The sequence below is a fragment of the Pezoporus flaviventris genome, unplaced genomic scaffold (genome assembly GCF_033815535.1).
Source record: "Pezoporus flaviventris isolate CSIRO_AGI_PZ_B2104156 unplaced genomic scaffold, CSIRO_AGI_Pfla_v1 ptg000037l, whole genome shotgun sequence".
Classification (NCBI taxonomy): domain Eukaryota; kingdom Metazoa; phylum Chordata; class Aves; order Psittaciformes; family Psittacidae; genus Pezoporus; species Pezoporus flaviventris.
Window position 1 is genome coordinate 21,037,995 of NW_026892585.1, and position 18,366 is coordinate 21,056,360.

At 40.2% G+C, this 18,366-nt stretch overlaps 1 protein-coding gene across 9 annotated transcripts in view; it reads right to left on the reverse strand.

The window, feature by feature from the left end:
* Positions 1-18,366, reverse strand: part of THRB (thyroid hormone receptor beta) — a 168,077-nt gene that overhangs the window by 128,007 nt on the left and 21,704 nt on the right. Inside the window, exon 1 of one of the 9 annotated variants that reach the window (XM_061464950.1) lies at positions 10,399-10,456. The exons of 7 other annotated variants lie outside the window; for them this stretch is intronic. The gene's annotated coding sequence lies outside the window, so the exon portion shown is untranslated. Of the gene's footprint in view, positions 1-10,398; positions 10,457-18,366 lie in introns of those variants that run through there. One more of the 9 variants, XM_061464951.1, reaches the window with a different exon arrangement.

Consider the following 18,366-nt stretch of genomic DNA (forward strand, 5'->3'; position numbering starts at 1 on the left):
TTAAAAAAAGGGCAAAACTAAACTAATTTACTTTTAAAATAAAATCTGTACCAAAAATCATTGTTTCAAATCCTGTGGCATTAATCCCACATGTATTTAACTATATACTGCAGTTATCAGTGGTGCAAACAGCACTGTGGAATTTTCTCCTCTCTTCCTCCAGCTTACTGAAGAGGAACCTAGAGAGCAGACAAGCTGAGACAGCCAAAACTTCATCCTTAGATTCACACTGTTTTATAGCAGACGCTTGATTTCTATCCTTGTCCATATGTCTGAGTAAGCACAAACTACATCAGAGATAAGATCTGGACTTTCAAACCTTGTATCAGAAATCATAAATCTTGTATCACATATCTTTCTGACTATAATCACACCACTGACATAAGAGTAATTGTCTTAATTGTTGACTGGTTGTCTTAATAGCGTGTCTTCTATGGGATGGCAGAATTAAAAATAGAAGAAAGAGCATGCAGTGAATGTTCCTGCACAATATCCCCAGCCAGTGAATGTCATCATGAAGTCCTGGAACATGGCAGACTCCTGTTATCTTTTCCAGAATGCCAGTTTCAGCCCAACACATCCCAGACCTTAAAGCAGGGCTGACTCCAACTCATGACACATCCAGAATGCTTATTTTTTTCCCCCAGTACTTTTTCTAATAACTGAGTAGGTGGTGCCATGTTCTGCTTGGGATGGTGGATGGCAACCACCACACTTGCACACTGGAATGAAGCTGGTAAGTCCATCCAAAATTAAAGTAAGAAAGTTCTATGAAAGCAGAAGTTTAATGAATGCATCAAAGAAGGAAAAAATATAGTGAACTAGTCTGTAAATTGGGGGCTTTATCTTTCATTTAAAGATTATTTTTTGCTATATTTCTTTCTTCTATCTTTTTCTACCTGTATGACACATGCCTTCATTTAAGTCCCATGTATAGCACATGCCCCAGTAAAATGTCCCAATGCAGTCCAGAACTGTGGCACTGCATGGTTTGTGCAAGGAGTATGTCCTTAAGCTCTGCATACATTTTCAAAGCTATGAAAAATAACATAAGAATAAATAAAATGGAAATTGCCAACTGTAAGTCAGTGAAAGCAAGCTTAGAGAGTACTTTCTTCTTATTTATGGTAAAGATTTTAAGGAGTATTGTACAACATTGTATAATCATCAGGCCAGCAATTCTGCTGCGAAGTGTTTTTCAAATGGCAGTTCTGGTTGCCAATGTAAGGAATAGACAACGAAACAGAAACAGGTATTTCTAACAGGGGCTTTGGAAAATGTCTCCCTATGCCCAGTGCATACAGCAAATATAAACCTTCACTGAAACACAGTTTAAGTAATGTCTGCAGCTGTCTAACTTCTCTTCATCATTTGTGGTGGGGTGGTGGTAAACACTGCTAGTGACAATGACATCATTTGCTAGTGATAACCAACCATGACTAAATTCTAAACAGTGTTGAATCAAGATCTTCTGGCTAAGCTAACAGGACAAAAGCCTTAAGGCATGATATTTGCTTTATTTTCTGGAGCTAAGGCCAAGCATGCTGAAATGCCAGGGTTTTTTGACAGGTGGAACTGGGCTAAATTCTGATTAACAGACAAACTGGAAGATTCAGACATTTGTTTAGTAACTATGCAATAATGTCTCAAAGTCAATGTGCTGCAATTGCCTTTTATGTTTATTTCTACAAAAGGAGATCAGAAAAAAAACATAAAATCTATCCAAGTAACCAAATTCAAAACTGAAGTCATGCACGTTGAAAACTTCTGAATGCACAATCAGCAGGAAAGGGTAAAGTGGTATTTTCCCCATTTTGGACGTTCCATTAAAAAGGGCTTCATTTACATTTCTGTATTTTCAGAAAGACTGCGGTATTTGCTTGCTTTCTCCCACCAGTATATCACAGATAATACTCAGCTGCCAGGTTTATGAGGTATTTGCAGTTGTAACTCAACAGACAAATCCTTTGTTACAGAGAACAAACAATGGGGATTTACAAAGCTGTAATTACACTGAGAGGCTTTATGCATAAGGCTATATTAAAAGAAATACTATAACAAAATACCTTTTTTTAAAAATTCCTCTGAGCATTATCACCACTTACACTAAGGACCATTTTGTAATGTTACCATGAAAGGGATTTTAAATGCATGTCATCTCTAAAGGATGCCTGCAGCCCCTGCCAAGCTCTCCTACACAGGCTGATCTTAGCAGCATATACCTGTTTTACGGTTAGCAAATGATGATGAATGAGCAAGCAAACTTTTAGCCCACAGCAATAAACCACACTAAAGGTAGATGCACTCCAGCAACCGGGCAAAGCATGTCAGCTACTGCAAGTCTAGGCAGTGAAACAGGAGCAGAGACCAAGAGGTGGTATCTGCAGTCCCCAGCAGCCGACACTGAGAAGCTGCATGGTTGCCTGATGAGCACAAGCAGAAAAGCTGACCTATGAGCCCACTCTGGCTACACATCAGGCCACCAGCACATGACTGACAATGCATCAGCTGAGTAACACACCACTAGAGACAAAGACCATGTTCTTGTCTTTGCACTGGTCCATTCAGAGGGACCTTGTGTGGTGTGGCTGACATGCTGGAGCGAAGGGATGCCATCTAGAGAGGCCCTGACATGCTTGAGAGGTGGCCAATGCCAACCTCATGAAGTTCAACAAGGCCAAGTTCAGGGTCCCACACCTTGGTCGGGGCAATCCCAAGCACAGCTACAGGCTGAGTAGAGAACAGATTGAGAGCAGCCCAGCCCTAAGGAGGACTTTTGAGGTATTGGGTGACAAGCTCAACATGGGCCAGCAGTGTGTGCTTGCAGCCCATTCTGTGATTCTGAGAAAGGAACTCGGACACACAGAAAAAGTATGCCATAGTCCATGGTGGATGCAGCCTCTATTTTGGACTTTCTGCTTCACCAGAAGTCTCCTGAGGCACTCCCTGCATACAAGAGACTCGTGGCTAGCTCGGTGGCTTTCCCCTGTGCAACATACCAGTTACAGTTGTGTCTGAGGATGCTGAGAAGCAAACTGCCAGCCAGCCTGTCCCAAGACTAGAGAAACACAAAGATGACTTCAAGCACTCCACTGTCTACATGAAAGAGAATGTAATGCTTCACTTCAATGTATTTCATGAACAGAACATATCTGAGAAGTTATTTTCAATATGGTGCACATTCTTCATTCAGTTATCGATGGCTACCACAATTTCTGCTCTTGTTCTGTCAGGCAGACTTATGCATCTCCTCACAATAAAACACTGAGGTGGGAATCACCAAAAAAAAAGTCAAGACATTTTGTATGAATTTATCCTGAGATTCTTTTGATTCTTCTGGCTTATTACAGAAAAAATGGGAGAATCTGACTGTTATCCAAGAAACTATATTGGATAAAACTGACATTTCTTTCCCAAACCTCTTCTCTAAGCTCAGTGATTCATTATCATAGTTCAAATTTTGTACATAATTAATTATCAGTGGGCAGCAGCATGCAGAGTATAATTATGGATTTTCAAGGTTACCCTTGAACACAGCAGAACAGTTGCTAGCAGTATGTATGAAAAAAATCGACTAGTTTATTAGTAATTTCTTTGATGGAGACAGGCACTACAATTAATTAGATGGTCAAGAGAAATCAGGATCCAGTGCCACAGATGTCAATATCATGAGTAATATGTCTCCCATGCAGAACCTGTTTCTAATACATTAATTACAATGTTTTGAGCTCTGGCACAGACCTCTGAACCAGACATGGCACAGGAATCCAGTGCAACATCAATGCACAGGCAGAAATAAAGTGGTATGGGGCCCGTGCAGCAAACTCGTGGCACAAGGGGGCTGAGTGGTCCTGATTTGACAGGAGGGAGGAATGGGCAGCATCACTATCCCTCCGTGTTTTGACACCACAGAGCTGGAGCCAAAAGGAGATGCTCAAAGCCTGCTGGTAGAGGAGAGGGGCAAAGAAGGTACAAGTAGAGAATACTGGGGAGAGGCAGAGGTTCAGTCTTCCAGCCTCATCGCTATGATGCATGATTCCATATCCACAGGGGATATTAGACACAAAATACCCTACTTTCTCTTTTCTTTGATTTGTTCATGTCCTGGGTTCAGCAGTAGCAGTCATTTTTCTCCTCCTTGGTAGCTGGTGCAGTGCAGTGTTTTGACTTTCAGCTCGGGAACAGCGCTGATAACAATGATGTTTTGGTTTGGCCAAGGACTTTGTGAGCCTCATGATCTGCCAGGGAGGAGGGGAAGCTGTGAGGAAGCAGAGACAGGACACCTGACCCAAACTGACCAAAGAGGTATTTCATACCACAGCACGTCCTGCCCAGGAGGTAACGGGGAGTTAGCCAGAAGGGCTGCGAGACTGCAGGGTTGGAGGAGGTATCGGTCGGTGCTTGGTCGGGCTGGGGGGAGTGAGTTATCGGTTGGCTGGTGGTGAGGTGTTGTATTCTCTTCCCTTGTTATTTCCTTTATCATTGTTATTATTGGTGGTAGCAGCAGTGATTTGTGTTATACCTTAGTTACTAAACTGTTCTTATCTCAACCCGTGGAAGTTGCATTCTTTTCGATTCTCCTCTCCGTCCCTCCGGGAGTAGGGGGAAGGAAAGGGGGGGGGGGGGGGGAGGGGAGTGAGTGAACGAGTTACCTGACTGGGTTTAAACCACGACAGTTCAGAAAAGGTTTTCGAATGTGTTTTGTTTCATTATAAGGAAGGAATTCTCTTCTCCAAATGCATCATGAGTAAAATATGACAAAGCAACTGAATATTGCAATCCCACTGTCCATGCAGCTGACAATGGCAATGGAGTAAATCTGCATTTTTCGTTTTAAAGAACAAAGAACTTTTGTTTCATATAATATTTCAACATTGTCTGGGCTGATTTGGATATTTTTTTCAAGATCAATCTATGATTTGGGATTGGTCATATGCACTATGGAATGGAAAAACTCTGTAACTTATCTGAATCATTATTTTATTTTGTTCTCCCATGGTTCCAATTGTTCATTGTTAATCAGATCCAGCCATAACATCTTATTCTGCAAAAGGCATACTCTGCTTTAATCAAAATCTTGGACGGCATTTTGGACAGGACCTTTAACAACTTGGATAGAATATTCTGGGGTTTCCTCACCGATAAAGAATCAAACAATTAACTATGAACATGTCTTGCACAAATGCTGACAGTTAACAGGTTATTTTGATGAACGTTTGCCTGTTTCACGGAACTACTTTCAATTTCCTTGCATTTTTTTACCTGGTTTCTTCACTCAAAACAATAATGAACTGTAAACCTGCCCTGCAGGATGCATCAACGATGAACTCTAAAGTAACTTCATAATTTCTCATTTTATGCTATGCTGAAAAGTGATGCCATAAACACAAAAGATGACTGCGACAGTCTCATCTATTTGAAATCAGAACTTTTTATTTACGATGTTCGAGTGATTTTCCCCATTGTTTTGGCAGTAAACAGAAATGACCAGTGTTCAGAAATGAAACACACCAACAAGCTCATACTTACGTCTTCATAAATGTATTCTGGTGATTGATTCAGCTTATTCTACGAAGCATTTACTGGTGAAAAAAGTTCTGAAAAATGTCTCTTTGGCAGGTGCAAACACAGCACTCTGCTTTTTCCTATCAATAAGCAAATTGTCCTTCAGGGGCACCTTTGATTTTGGTACTGCTTGCAGTTTTACATTTTGACCTGTTAGATTTAGCCAGCTCTTTGATGTCAGGCAGCTTACCAACTTCTTCCCTGCTGTCATCCCCCACTGCAGCCTCAAGAAATCATAGACTGACAAACTGATGTCTGCTGTTCCCTAATGACTTGTTTGTAGCAGCTCCGTCACCAACTAAAAGCAAAAAAAAGAAAAAGCAGCACTGTTCATTGTCTTTGTCAGCCACATGGACAGTGGGATTGATGCATCCTCAGCAAGTTTGCTGATGACACCAAGCTGTGTGGTGCAGTCGACATGCTGGAGGGAAGCAATGCCATCCAGAGGGACCTGGATAGGCTTGAGAGGTGGCCAGTGCCAACCTTACAAAGTTCAACAAGACCAAGTGCAAGGTCCTGCACCTGGGTTGTCTGAGAGAGATGGGCTTGCTTCTTCAGCCTGGAGAAGAGGAGAGTCCAGGGAGACATTAGAGCAGCTTCCAGTATCTAAAGGGGGCCTAAGAAAAGCTGGAGAGGGACTTCTTACAAGGGCATGTAGTGACAGGACAAGGGGGAATGGCTGCAAACTGAAAGAGGGTGAATCTAGATTAGACATTGGGAAGAAATTCTTTATTGTGAGAATGATGAAGCACTGGCACAGGTTGCCCAGAGAAGCCATGAATGCCCCATCCCCAGCCAGTGTTCAAGGCCAGGCTGGACGAGGCTTTGAGCGACCTGGTCTAGTGGAAGGTATCTTTGCCTGTGCCAGAGGAGTTGGAACTGGATAATCTTTAATGTCCCTTCCAACCCAAACCATTCTGTGATTCTATGAAACAGCCACTAAATGAGTCAGTGTTGTACAGACTGTAAAGAGAAAATTACAGAGGATCCTGTAGCATCCATCTAGCATTGTCTAGAGCTTAGGAAACCAAAATCGTAATAGCTTATAGCTATGTACCTACACCATCTGCCTGACTGTAGTACATAAAGTAGCAAAATTTAACACAGTGTCTAGCCATCCATTATCCCTGCTTGCCTTCCTGTTGCAAGAACATAGGCAATAATGCAACCGTTTTATAATAAATTACATTTAAAAGAAATTATAATATCATCACATCACATCATTTAATTACAGATAGATGTAATTTTTTTGTTTGTCTTAATCTTCTAACTTTTAGGTAATGAAAAGCTTTCAGTAACAGACTGAAATCTCATAAGCTCCATTTGCACATAAGAGCACTGATTTTGGATGACTGGTCATTTCACTGACAAACAGAGATGTTTTTAATGGAACCTCGTTTCCAGTAAGAACTGAACACCATATTTCAGATGTTTTAGGTTATGCGCTCTAAAATGGCCTTATGCCAAATTCATTAATCACTTTTGGAAATTAAAGATTCTGTATCTAGTAACAAAAAGCAGCAAAAAAATAAATTCCTTCACTACTATCAGAGCAGCACCCTAATTTGGAGAAAATGAAAATCCCACTTTGGCTGGTTTTTATCCTAAAACAAAACACCACAGGAAAGAGTTTCAACTGACAGGAAAAATGAAAGTTGAAGGAAGAAAACAAACATAAAAATAATCCTCTTTCTTACACGGAGGGGTGGGAGGGGGAATTGTGTTGTAGATTTCTCACAAATTAAGTAAGTGTGGCCTCTGTTTTAGAAGAAAAATCAAAACAGTAGTAACATAAGCTTGTCTACTTTTATTGATATGGTGGTTATGTATGACACATCATCCCTTTTCAAGCACTGTGCTTCTAGGCATTAACACCAAACATGTATTTCTATCACTGAATATAAGGGCCAAAAAGGGTCAAAATCCCAGATTTACCCAGCAGAAGTACCATAAGCAGCAGCTTTTCTTGCTTGAAGAATTGTCATTTCAAAACTCTTAAGATTCTGCTTCACCCTGAATTTACATACAATTGCTTGTGTTGCACAGCACAAAATACCGCATTCATGTGAAAAGACACTGAAAAGCAGAGACCAGTGGGACAGCATCCTGCTTCTTTTATGCACAACATTTATATTCATAATTCCTAGCGAGTTCTACAAAGTAACTGGCAGACATAGACTTTGGGGAAAAATACCCCTCAACATTGTGTTGGTTTAATGCTACAGCACCAAAGACAGCAGCTCTATATGCCAGCACAGCAGGAAAAGAACTCAATTGCTTTTAATAGACAAGCGTTTAGTGCAACTAGCATAATCTGCAGTGACATTTTCCCATGTTTATTATGTAAGTCGAAAGCTAAACTTTTGCTTTTATACAGCATATTGCCTATCTCCAACACAGTGCCTTATCAACTTTCTCTCCATTTTTAAGATATTTTAGCAGCAAAAGAGGGGGGACTTAGCAGATTTTTGAGATTCCTTCCAGAACTCCTCTTTTCTTCTGTTCTGTGTTTATAGCCATGCAGACATCAATTCAGACAGGCTTCAATAGGAAATGTTATTTTGTTAGTTATCATGGTGCACATTCCTTGCCTAACAACCTCCCTGAAAAGTTTAACTCTCTATGGAAAATAACTTAAAAGGTAAAGAATAATCCAAGAAATTCGACAAAGAAAAACTGGGAATTAAAAAATCAAGGACAGTCAATCCATTTTACCAGTGTCATTCCCTAACACCTCTTTTTCTAAATTTCAAGGAAAAGATGAAAAAGCAAGGAAATGGGGAGTTAGAGCCATCACCATTTTTACATCCCAGGCATCATACAGAATGTGGGAATGTCTACCTTCATAGCAGCAATTATCCTTGAAAAGATTTTCAAAGTAGCATACAACAGCAGACTGGGAACTGCCCACAAAAAGGGCAAAACAGATAATGACAGACCTGCTCTGGTAAACCATCAGCGTATAACTCCAAGATATTTACATTAATAGCTCCTTCCCAGTCTTTCTGTCCATCTATCTACTGTTATTTGCCTCACTTCTGCTGGTATCTTAATCCTAACCCTTTCAAGATAGGCAGCTCCAATAGACTGGCTTGTTTCTAATGTACTTTGGTAGACAAATAAAGCTCTTTAAGTGCTAACAAGTCTGCATATTTAGGATTCAGTACTCAAGGAAGCGAGTGATTAAAATCTAGTGATTTCGCAAGACAAGTTCATAAGGGCTATAAATACAGCATATAGCATCAAAAGACCTCATCAGCCAGACATCTGAGTATCAGAAGGAGATGCAAGGCTTAAAAAAAAGATCAACGCTTCAAAAACAACATACCAAATTGATTAAGCAACACTGGAAGAATGAGTCCTACAGGAGACATTTTATTGTGTATATATGCCAAACATGTTTATGATTTCTTTTAAAAGACCTATCTTGCATTACCCTGATAGTACCAGATAGCTTGTGTCACGCCTGCCTTCCCACACTGTGTATCCCACAATAAACAATGCTGCATGCATTAGACAGATGTCCCTTCCAGGAACATACCACCTCCTGAAAGGGTACTAAAAATGTCCTGACTCTGCTGCTTTCAGAGCCAGATGATGAGCAGAGACCTCTGACCTTCTCAATCTGAGGCATGAACATACAGAATATAAGCGCAGAGCTTGCTGCACTATCTTCAGGTGCAAGAGAAACCACTTGACCAGCTCTGATGACCATGATGCAGCCTGGAAATCTCCCTCTCTTGAAGAAGAACTGCACATTTGCTGAACCATGCTGCTGATGCTACCATGTGCATCTGATGGAAAGCTGCCTCTGCATGCAACCTTCTGGCAGGAGCACTGAGGTGGATGTAGCAGATGTGGGGCTAGCTCCCTGAGCACCCTGGGGTGGTCTACATAGGCAGTACTGATGCCCAGCACTCATCTGACAAAAAACCTTCCCACAGACAGTGCATGAGCATGCCTGTGAGCTCCCCAGCAACAGCACTGGAAGAGTTTGGAAAAGCATTACGTGAGGAGGACAGAAATCCATGAAACTGCTAAAAAAAACCCCTCAGAAACCTCACAATGCTCATGCAAGGAGCAGTGACTGGAATTTCATATATAAAATATACCATCTACCCTATACCAGGCAATGCTCTCTGTCTTTCACTGAGATTTTGTACAGGGGCTGAGAAGACTGCCTATGCCCACCAGCTGAGCAGACTGCAAAACCAGCAACGAACAATGCTCAGCCCTTTTTCAGAAAACAGTTGGGAATGGGACAAGCAACGGGGGAAAATCAGCCTTAAGCTGTCCCAGCACAAAGGGACTTTTTTCCTCATTACAGCACAATAAAATGAGGTGGAAGAGCACTGTATTTCCATTTAGGTTTTTTTGAGTTTGCTTTCTATTTCTCTAGCAGGGCTGAGAACAACCTTGTATTTACCTGGCAGACCCAGCTGCGGGCAGGGCCCTCACATCACAGCAGTGCTACTAACTTTTTTCCCACTAATTATTTTTGCCCGATTTCCTATTCTCTAGGTTGAAAAGCAAGGAAGAGCTCCAAACACTTAATGAGGATGCCTCTTCCTATAAAGAATTACTCAGAAAAACTGCAATTCAGAATCAGTAAAGCCTCATGTCTTTTCTACAGAGGCTTTTTGAGTCTTACATGCAGAGGAGAGTTTTTAATCAGGCAGCAGAAAGGGAAGGGCTTTCCATCTGGTGATTTTGAAATTCTTGGTCAAAGGTTAACCTGATTTTTAACCTGATTGTACAGAAAATCTTGGAGGCTGAAAGAACACAGGTGTAAAGGCTGCCCTGAAAGTAAAACTTCGGAGGGACATTACCAACCTGAAACCAGGCGATGAAGGCACATAAAGCCTGTACTACACCTTTCCTCACTCTCGGCTTCACAGATCCTAAGGAGTCAAAAGGCAAAGTCCATTTCAGAAAGTTTAAAATATAATCAGACTTCTCTGGTTGGCAGCACCAAAGGGGGAAAGGCAGTTCTACTAATTAAGATCTGAACTTCTGCTTCAACTTGAGTTTTTCATGATGTTACTGGATATAACATGGTACTCATTCATTATAGGGTGCAGCACCCGCAGGGCAGTGAGTAATGGTTTTACTCCTACTTCATTACTGGCAGCAGCATGTTGGACTGAAAAATGAACCTCTATTTCCTATCTATTTTTATAATCAGTTTATCTATCATCTGCTTAATTCTTACCCCCATATGCACAGTAGAAACAAAACATTTAAGTCTCAGTACTACCCTGAAATACATTCACAACACTGCCATTGACTCAGACAGCTAACCAGAGACACTGACTTGTAACCGAGGACAGCATTTGGCCCCAGACAGCACAGCTGTATTCTATATGAAAAATTCATGAGCTAAATCTTTTCCCTTCTTTTATAAATAGGAGACAAAACAAGAGAGTCATCACTTAGTCAGCCAGGGAATGATTCAAAATCTAAACCTAGGATATCGTTTTTAGGAACATAACTGGCAATAAAGGCAAAGTCTATCTTCTCCTCATAACAGAAAAAAAGGTAGGATTAAGTAACTTTATTTTATGCCACTTTTTTTTTTTCTTTCACTGATTGAAAAAGTATAAAATACCAACCAGACATAGCAGTAAGGTATCAGACACAAAATAGAGATCTCTAGTATTACATGCCCAGGTATATTTTGCTGCAGCCCTGAAGTCAGACATGTTATTGAGCTCTGGCTTATTTGGAAGCTTTCCTGTTTCTCTAAACACAACCATTATTTTTGGTATTTCATAACTAGCTCTCTATTATGAGGTGATACTAGCTGTGGAGGTGACAGCTGGCAGGAACTTTTGAATCGAAGGGGCTCTTTCTCTCACAAGATGCACTGTTTACTAAAAGATGATTACCCATGAGTAAATAATGAGTCATGATATCCTTAAAAAAGCAAACACACAGAGTTAAAGAATAATTTCTAACATGGGTAAACAGCACTGAAAATTGAATCACTTATGTGCACTTTCCCTAATATAGTGTAAAAAACTATAAAGGCTATAGAAAATAACCACAATTAGATAAAACTATGTTATAAGAGCTTGGAAAAACTCTCAGTTTTCATATGCCTGTAAAGCATCATTTACAGACATACAAATAACAAAATGCAGTTTTAAATACATGCAGGAACAAACGGAAGAGGGATTTTGGGTTCGCTTTCACAACACAAACGCACCATGGTAGTTCTGTCATTCCTGATGTGTTACTGCACTACCCTTATGAACAGTGCAGACCATTGAAACACAATGTATTGGCGATCAGGCAGGAAACCAGGACTGCACATCATCTAACACTGTAATTATAACATGCAGGTAAACTGCTCATTTTTACTGCATGTTCTCAGACCACTTCCCAGCACTTTGAGAATTTGGTGCTGGGGAATTCATCTTCAGACAATCACTGACAGTGGTGAAGTACTCTCCCCCCCTATTATTGCTACTTCCATACTCATTTCTAATGCTATTATATATGTTTCTGAATTCACTGTTAGGCTCCAAAAGTTCCTCTGGGGAATATGACATCAGAATGAAGATTATGAAAAATATGCTTATACCACATCCATTTGAAATACTGTTTATGTGTAAGGACTTTGCTTATGCCACTTTGCCCCATCCATTTTGCACAGCCTCCCAGACACCAATAAAGCTCATCAGCAGTTTTACAATCAAAATTAAATGGAAACTGGTGACCCTTGCGACATCTCAGCAGCTGACAGTGGTGGCTCTGGAGTGACAGCAAGAGTTAAAAACCATAAACACGCTCTACTGTAACTGTGCCTTTTCACATAACCTTCTGAAGTGTTTATCTGTAAGGACTAAAGCAGAACAACCTGGACTGTAAAGAAAAAAAATAAAGACAATCAATCAGATTTAAGGACAATAAGGAATTATGTGAAGGCAGGAAAAAACATGTACCTAACCTGTTTTCTTTGTGAACACTGCTGAACTTGAAAAAGACCCAGACTGAAACTTGAAATGCATGTTGTACAAATTTTAGGATTAACGCTCTTTACTTGACATGTTACAATCTGAAATCAAGGAAGAGAGGATATATGTGAAAAATTCATGAGGATGAAATAGTCACATTAGATTTCTTTGGGAAGTTGGGAAGTATTACCATGGTACTCTGTTCAAAGCTGGGTATGGCAACCACAGACTGGGGAGTGCTGCCCAGCTGGGGTACCAAGCAACTAACGGAACATATACCATACCTGGTAGTTCTGACATGAAGACTAGAATTCTTTTTCCACTTTCTTCCCTGTGTAATTTTGCTAGCATATTGGTGTTGGAATGTAATCCCTCCTCTTTGTCCAATCTACAATGTCTATATAGTTATTCACAGTTCAGTTTTTTGAAGATATGTGATTTTAAATCACAAGTTTCTAAGAAGTTGTGATAACATTTTAAATAGCATGTTTTAGAGAAGAACCGGACAGCTAGTGAGATGGCCAACCACCGAACAGAGCGCACAGCTTGTCCTAAAAGGTTCTTAAATTCAGACACTTACACTTCTGAATCAGGATCACACATAACCTGCAGTTCTATGAGGTACTCATTTTTTGGCTGATTGATGATTGTTAGGATCACTGAAAAGGCACGGAGCAGCTTTAGCTACCACTGATCATAACAGAAAAGATGCCACTTCTCCAACAACAATCCATCAAACTTAAAACACTACTATAAAGGAAAGTAAAAAAAAGACGGGTGCAATCAAGAGTACTTCAACTAGAATAAAGACCCCTTCAGGGCACTTTAACTGCCAGTCTGCAGCCTAAAGGGAAAATGAAATAAAATCTAAAATGTCACATGGTGCTTACAAGATTACATACACCTACACCAGGCAAATATAATAGAATCCTATTTTTCCTGTGTTTTGATTTATATTAATTATATTAATTAATTAATTATGAGTAATTAAGAAAAAATATTACTCTAAACCCAGGAAATTCTTCAAAGTATTTTCCCTTTTTTTCTTCTCGTGATGTAAATGGTCCATATTCTTAATGTTGTTATACCACAGTTAAATTACATCAGAGGCATTATTTAGTGTTCAGAATCAGAACATCTGAAACTATGAAAAATAATCATATAAGAGGGGACTTCAGTAGCTGCCTATCCCTCATTCTATCAAAGTTGTATCATTCCATATTATACAGCTGCTGGTGCTTTATACACCTTAAGATTCCTATCGATCACTTCCAAGCTGATAACACAGGGAACAAACTCTTCTAATAGATCCCTCTGCTAAAATGAAAGAAAGCAACCCAAACAATCCACTTTCACTTTTTTCAGTTACCTTTTTCAACTACTTTCAGCCATGTGTCACCAATATACACGTACAGCCACTCTGCAGACTTTGGTCATGTCATTTTCCTTTCGCTCTATTATTTTCCAGCTCCTCCCTGAACTCTCTGCTGTTTAATCTCTTCTGGTCAGAAAAAATAATAAGTAACTTTGGTACACAAAAGGGAACGCAATGTTCTAGGACTGGGCTTATGTGAGTTGTAGGAAAATGGTACAAATCTGAGAAGAGCTGGGATTGCTGTAGCATGACGTCATGACCTCTGTTTACAGCCGTAAATGATACTGGCAAAGTGACAGCGTCCTGCATGACCCTGTGTTGTATTATTTTTTCTCTGTTTTTATTATTGCTGTGCCTGTCTTTGCTTTACTGACTCTAGTTACTTTGTCCAATTTGACAGCGGTCTAACCAAACACGTATTTCTCCTACACGTCCAAGTGGAAGACCCGATTTTACTGTCAACACAGCCAGATCAAAGCAGCTAACCTGTTATCGAAACATCAAGGCCAACGCCCTAATAATGTCCTAATTTCTTATGTTAACCCAAAAGATAAAATTATTTTTAATTAACAACGGGTAATTCAGCAGAAATGTAACTTGAAGGTAAGCATTGACACAAAATGAAATTTATTGACTCAAAAATAAAATGCATTTACTACCAGAAATTCAGCTACTAATCCCCAAAATGCTCAAAATACATGTGCTATACTGTTACCCAGAGATAACAGAAGAGTACAGTATCTTAATTCAGTAGGTTTTGCTATATTTGTTGAATTACATCATTTGATTAGAAGACATTAGCCTGGATTAAAAAGGGAAGAGCATTAATTACTTTAAATATTAATACCACTGGCCAACTGACATATAAAGGTATAACGACTCTTATACTGAGTTTTCACAAACTTTTGCCAAGTTTTTCATAAAGATACCAGTAAACAAGAAATACAACAAAATTCACTGAGACTGTGCATTACATCACAAACAAAACCCCAAACAGGTGATGCAGCAAAAGTCTTTAGACAAACAAACAAGAGCATGGTATAAATTTAATCCCTAAATCAAGATATTAGGCTTGCCATACATACAGCTGCAGATGGCTGGGTATACTGACTCCAAATGCAGCACTGTAGATAAAATTACTTCCACCTTAAAAACACACTGTAAGCAGATCATTTCGCTCACAAAATCTGTTGAACTTTGGGAAACGGTGAGCTTGTATCGCCTACCTTTACTTTTGCCCTTCTCATTTCCCTGGCAGTAATAACCACAGAAGGTAATCTCATATTAAGTTTTATTTTGGAGTCCTGACCCCTGATTTCAAACACTGAAGGAAGATGTGTATTTATGAAACTTACATAATGTCGACTGAATTTCAAAAATCACTGTTGGGATCGTAACTTCTTCTTTCTGACATAAATGCTTCTGAGCATCACTTAAGGTCAAAATCTGCCTTTGATATTCACCAAGACTTTTTCACATGGAAATGAGACAGCAATTCCACCACTTTGATATTATTAAAAAGGTAGCTCATTCACTATTGGGAACATTATTGAAGAAAACACATCCAGGTAAATTAGCAGTAAAGTATCACAAAGACTGCTGGCTATAAGCTAGCAACTCAGATCCGCTACGCTGATACAGTATATAAAAGGAGTAACACCAGACATCACATTTTCTGACTCAAAAAACATCCATCCAAACACACAAAAAGCACATAACAAACATGAATCCCCAAAGATTACCCTTAATACGGACAAGCTCAGCAAAACTAAGCATTTGAACTGTAACTTCTGATCCGCCCATCTGCTTTCCTCACTTAGGCCTGCTCTCCAGATGGGAAAACAGGTGAGGTCTTGAATTACTCATATGTCACTCTGTAGTTTTGCCCACACCTTTCTTCCTGTTACACCATCACCCGACTGTTGGGAAATTTGGATCTCCTAACAGAGATTGCAGCTCTTAACCTTCACACAGCAACAGGTAAAGCGTAGCTCTATTCTATCCCATGCCTCGCAACATCTGCCAGGTTGAATCTCCTGAATTCTTCAAGCCTTTTGCTCTTTCTGGGTTTAAATACTTGTTCTCTTAAAGAAATAAAAAATGACAGTGAGGTTTTCACAATACTAATTTGCAAATTGTTTCAAGCTCTTTTAGATTAGATTACTTTCCAAAGCAAACACAGTAACACTATACTACTCTCATTTCCCAAACACAGCCTGGCTTATGACTGTGCAGCACACGCAAAACTTTTGCTTCTTTCCGCTGACAATGCTCACAAATGGCTTTCACTGACTTCAGGAGGTCTTTGCAAAAGTGCAGGATGTTCCACTCATCCAAAGCTATTTAAAGGAGCAAGACCTAAAGAAATATTGACAAGATTAGGCATAATGTATCAGGAAACTCTCAGCTACAAAACATTAAAAAGATCAGACTACAGATCTGATCTTGTACATCTGGATTTATGAATGGTAAATCTCTGCCTTTAAATATTTTTCCTGCACCACCAATTAATTCAGCTGCAGATTTATGATCATCAAAACGGTCTACAGCTATATCTACACAGACATATTTTGAAGAGACTGAGCTCAAGTTATAATTTGGCTTTGAGTTGAACTTCACAAAGGGGAGTCCAAGCTTTTCATCTTATTTCATGCTATGCTTGCCTGGACAGCAAGCAATTTCCTGTCAGCAAGCCACTTCCCCTTTGCCTTCTATCTCCAAGGTAAACTGCTGACAAACCTACCTGCTAGTCCTCATAAGTTGAGGAAATAAAATATGTGAAAAATATTGAGAAATAGAAGGCTTTTAGAAAAAAAAAAAAAGAAGCCTGCAGTGTTGTTGCAAAATAAGGGTTAAACTGATGTGAACTTGTATTATGGGCATGACTTTTCAGCTGCCATTTGTGGATGAACTCAAGCTATGAGCAAAGGTAAGGAGATTTACATGCCTTGGCTGCCAGCCAGTGTCCACATTGGTCCCCACAGGGCTGCCTTGTGAGGAGGTGCATTAGCAAAGGGAGAGGGAAGACTGTCTGCTTGAGCTCTCAGGTTTTGTGGCTGAATTACATCACCTTCTTGCTTGCAGAACTTGGGTTTCTTGCTGGAGAGACACATAGCCCAAAAAATGAGATCTCTGGAAAAGCTCCATGGAGCCAAATAGGCAGTAAAGGTCAAGGGAGGGGGGAGGGCAAGGGTTCATCAAGCAGTTTGCTTATGTAAATTTGGCTTTTTATGCTTACAATCCCATGAGCAAAGCATGATCAGAAAATGACTCCTAAACAGCAGCCAAGTCCTGGCTATTTTTATGCCCATATGACTCTTTCTACGGGATCAGCGGTAATGATCTCGAGCATTGGCCCCTTATGTGTAAATGTGAGAGCATGAATCCTGGTTCTAAGTAATCTCACAACTTCAGTGTGTGCATTAAAAATGCATTTAGGGCACTAATTAAAGTTACAGAGCAGCTTAAACTGTTTGTGTAGTCAATTGCTTTCTTTTATTTTGGTATGAATTCATAATGTTTTTATTGACTCCCCTGAATTTATTAAGGGCACGCCTGGCAGACCAGCTTATTTTTCTCTACACTTCCCATTAAGTGAGTCTGTCTTAAATTATTTTCCACTTCACTCATCTGTAGCCAAGTAAACTGCAATTCCCTGTATCCGACTGCCCATTTCAAGATGATTTTCTTCAGGAAGTTTCATTCAGAGAACGGCTGAGGCTGGAAGGTGCTTCTGGAGACTTTCTAGTTTTCCCCCTGCTCAAACAGGGTCACCTGGAGCAGGCTGCTTAAGACCATGTACACTTCAGGTTTCAATATCTCCAAGGATGGAGAAGCCACAACCTCTCTGGGTAACCTGTTCTGGTGTCCAAGAAGTCAAAACGGTCTTGCTATTTCTGCAGGCTTGGGGGGTTTGCTATATGCAAAATTTTAGACTTTTTTTCTTTCAGCTATTTGAGTTCTCCTGTTCCTTGGCACAGAACCTGAAATTTGGTAAGCAAGGCCCTTATGACAGGAATTAATCCTGCTGTCCCTGTGAAAATCTAGTCAGAAAAAGAAAACAGGGGAGAGGGGCTTGCCTAAATTTGTTTGTGCTCCACAAAAATTGTTACAGTATTTGGAAAAAAATCCATCTTGTTTCATTCAGATGCCTGAATTTACCAGCTATCAGGGATTCCAGAAGATCTGACATCTAAATACAGAAGGAACCATGCTATATATATACATACATTTCTCCATATACATCGCTCCACACCAGGAACCAGGCACTGCAAAGAAGCCACTGCAGAGCCTTGAAGGCCAGAGGTAGGGTCCTGACTGCAGAAAAAGTGCAGCCAGGTCTGCTCTCTTCCCCAGGAGAGTTCAGGGAGCCTGCACAAGTTCAGCCCCTTGCCAGCCCACAGTGCCTGCCTCTGGGACTGCAGTCAGGAGAACAAGGAGGAGAGGCCAGGGGAGAGCAGCTGCCTG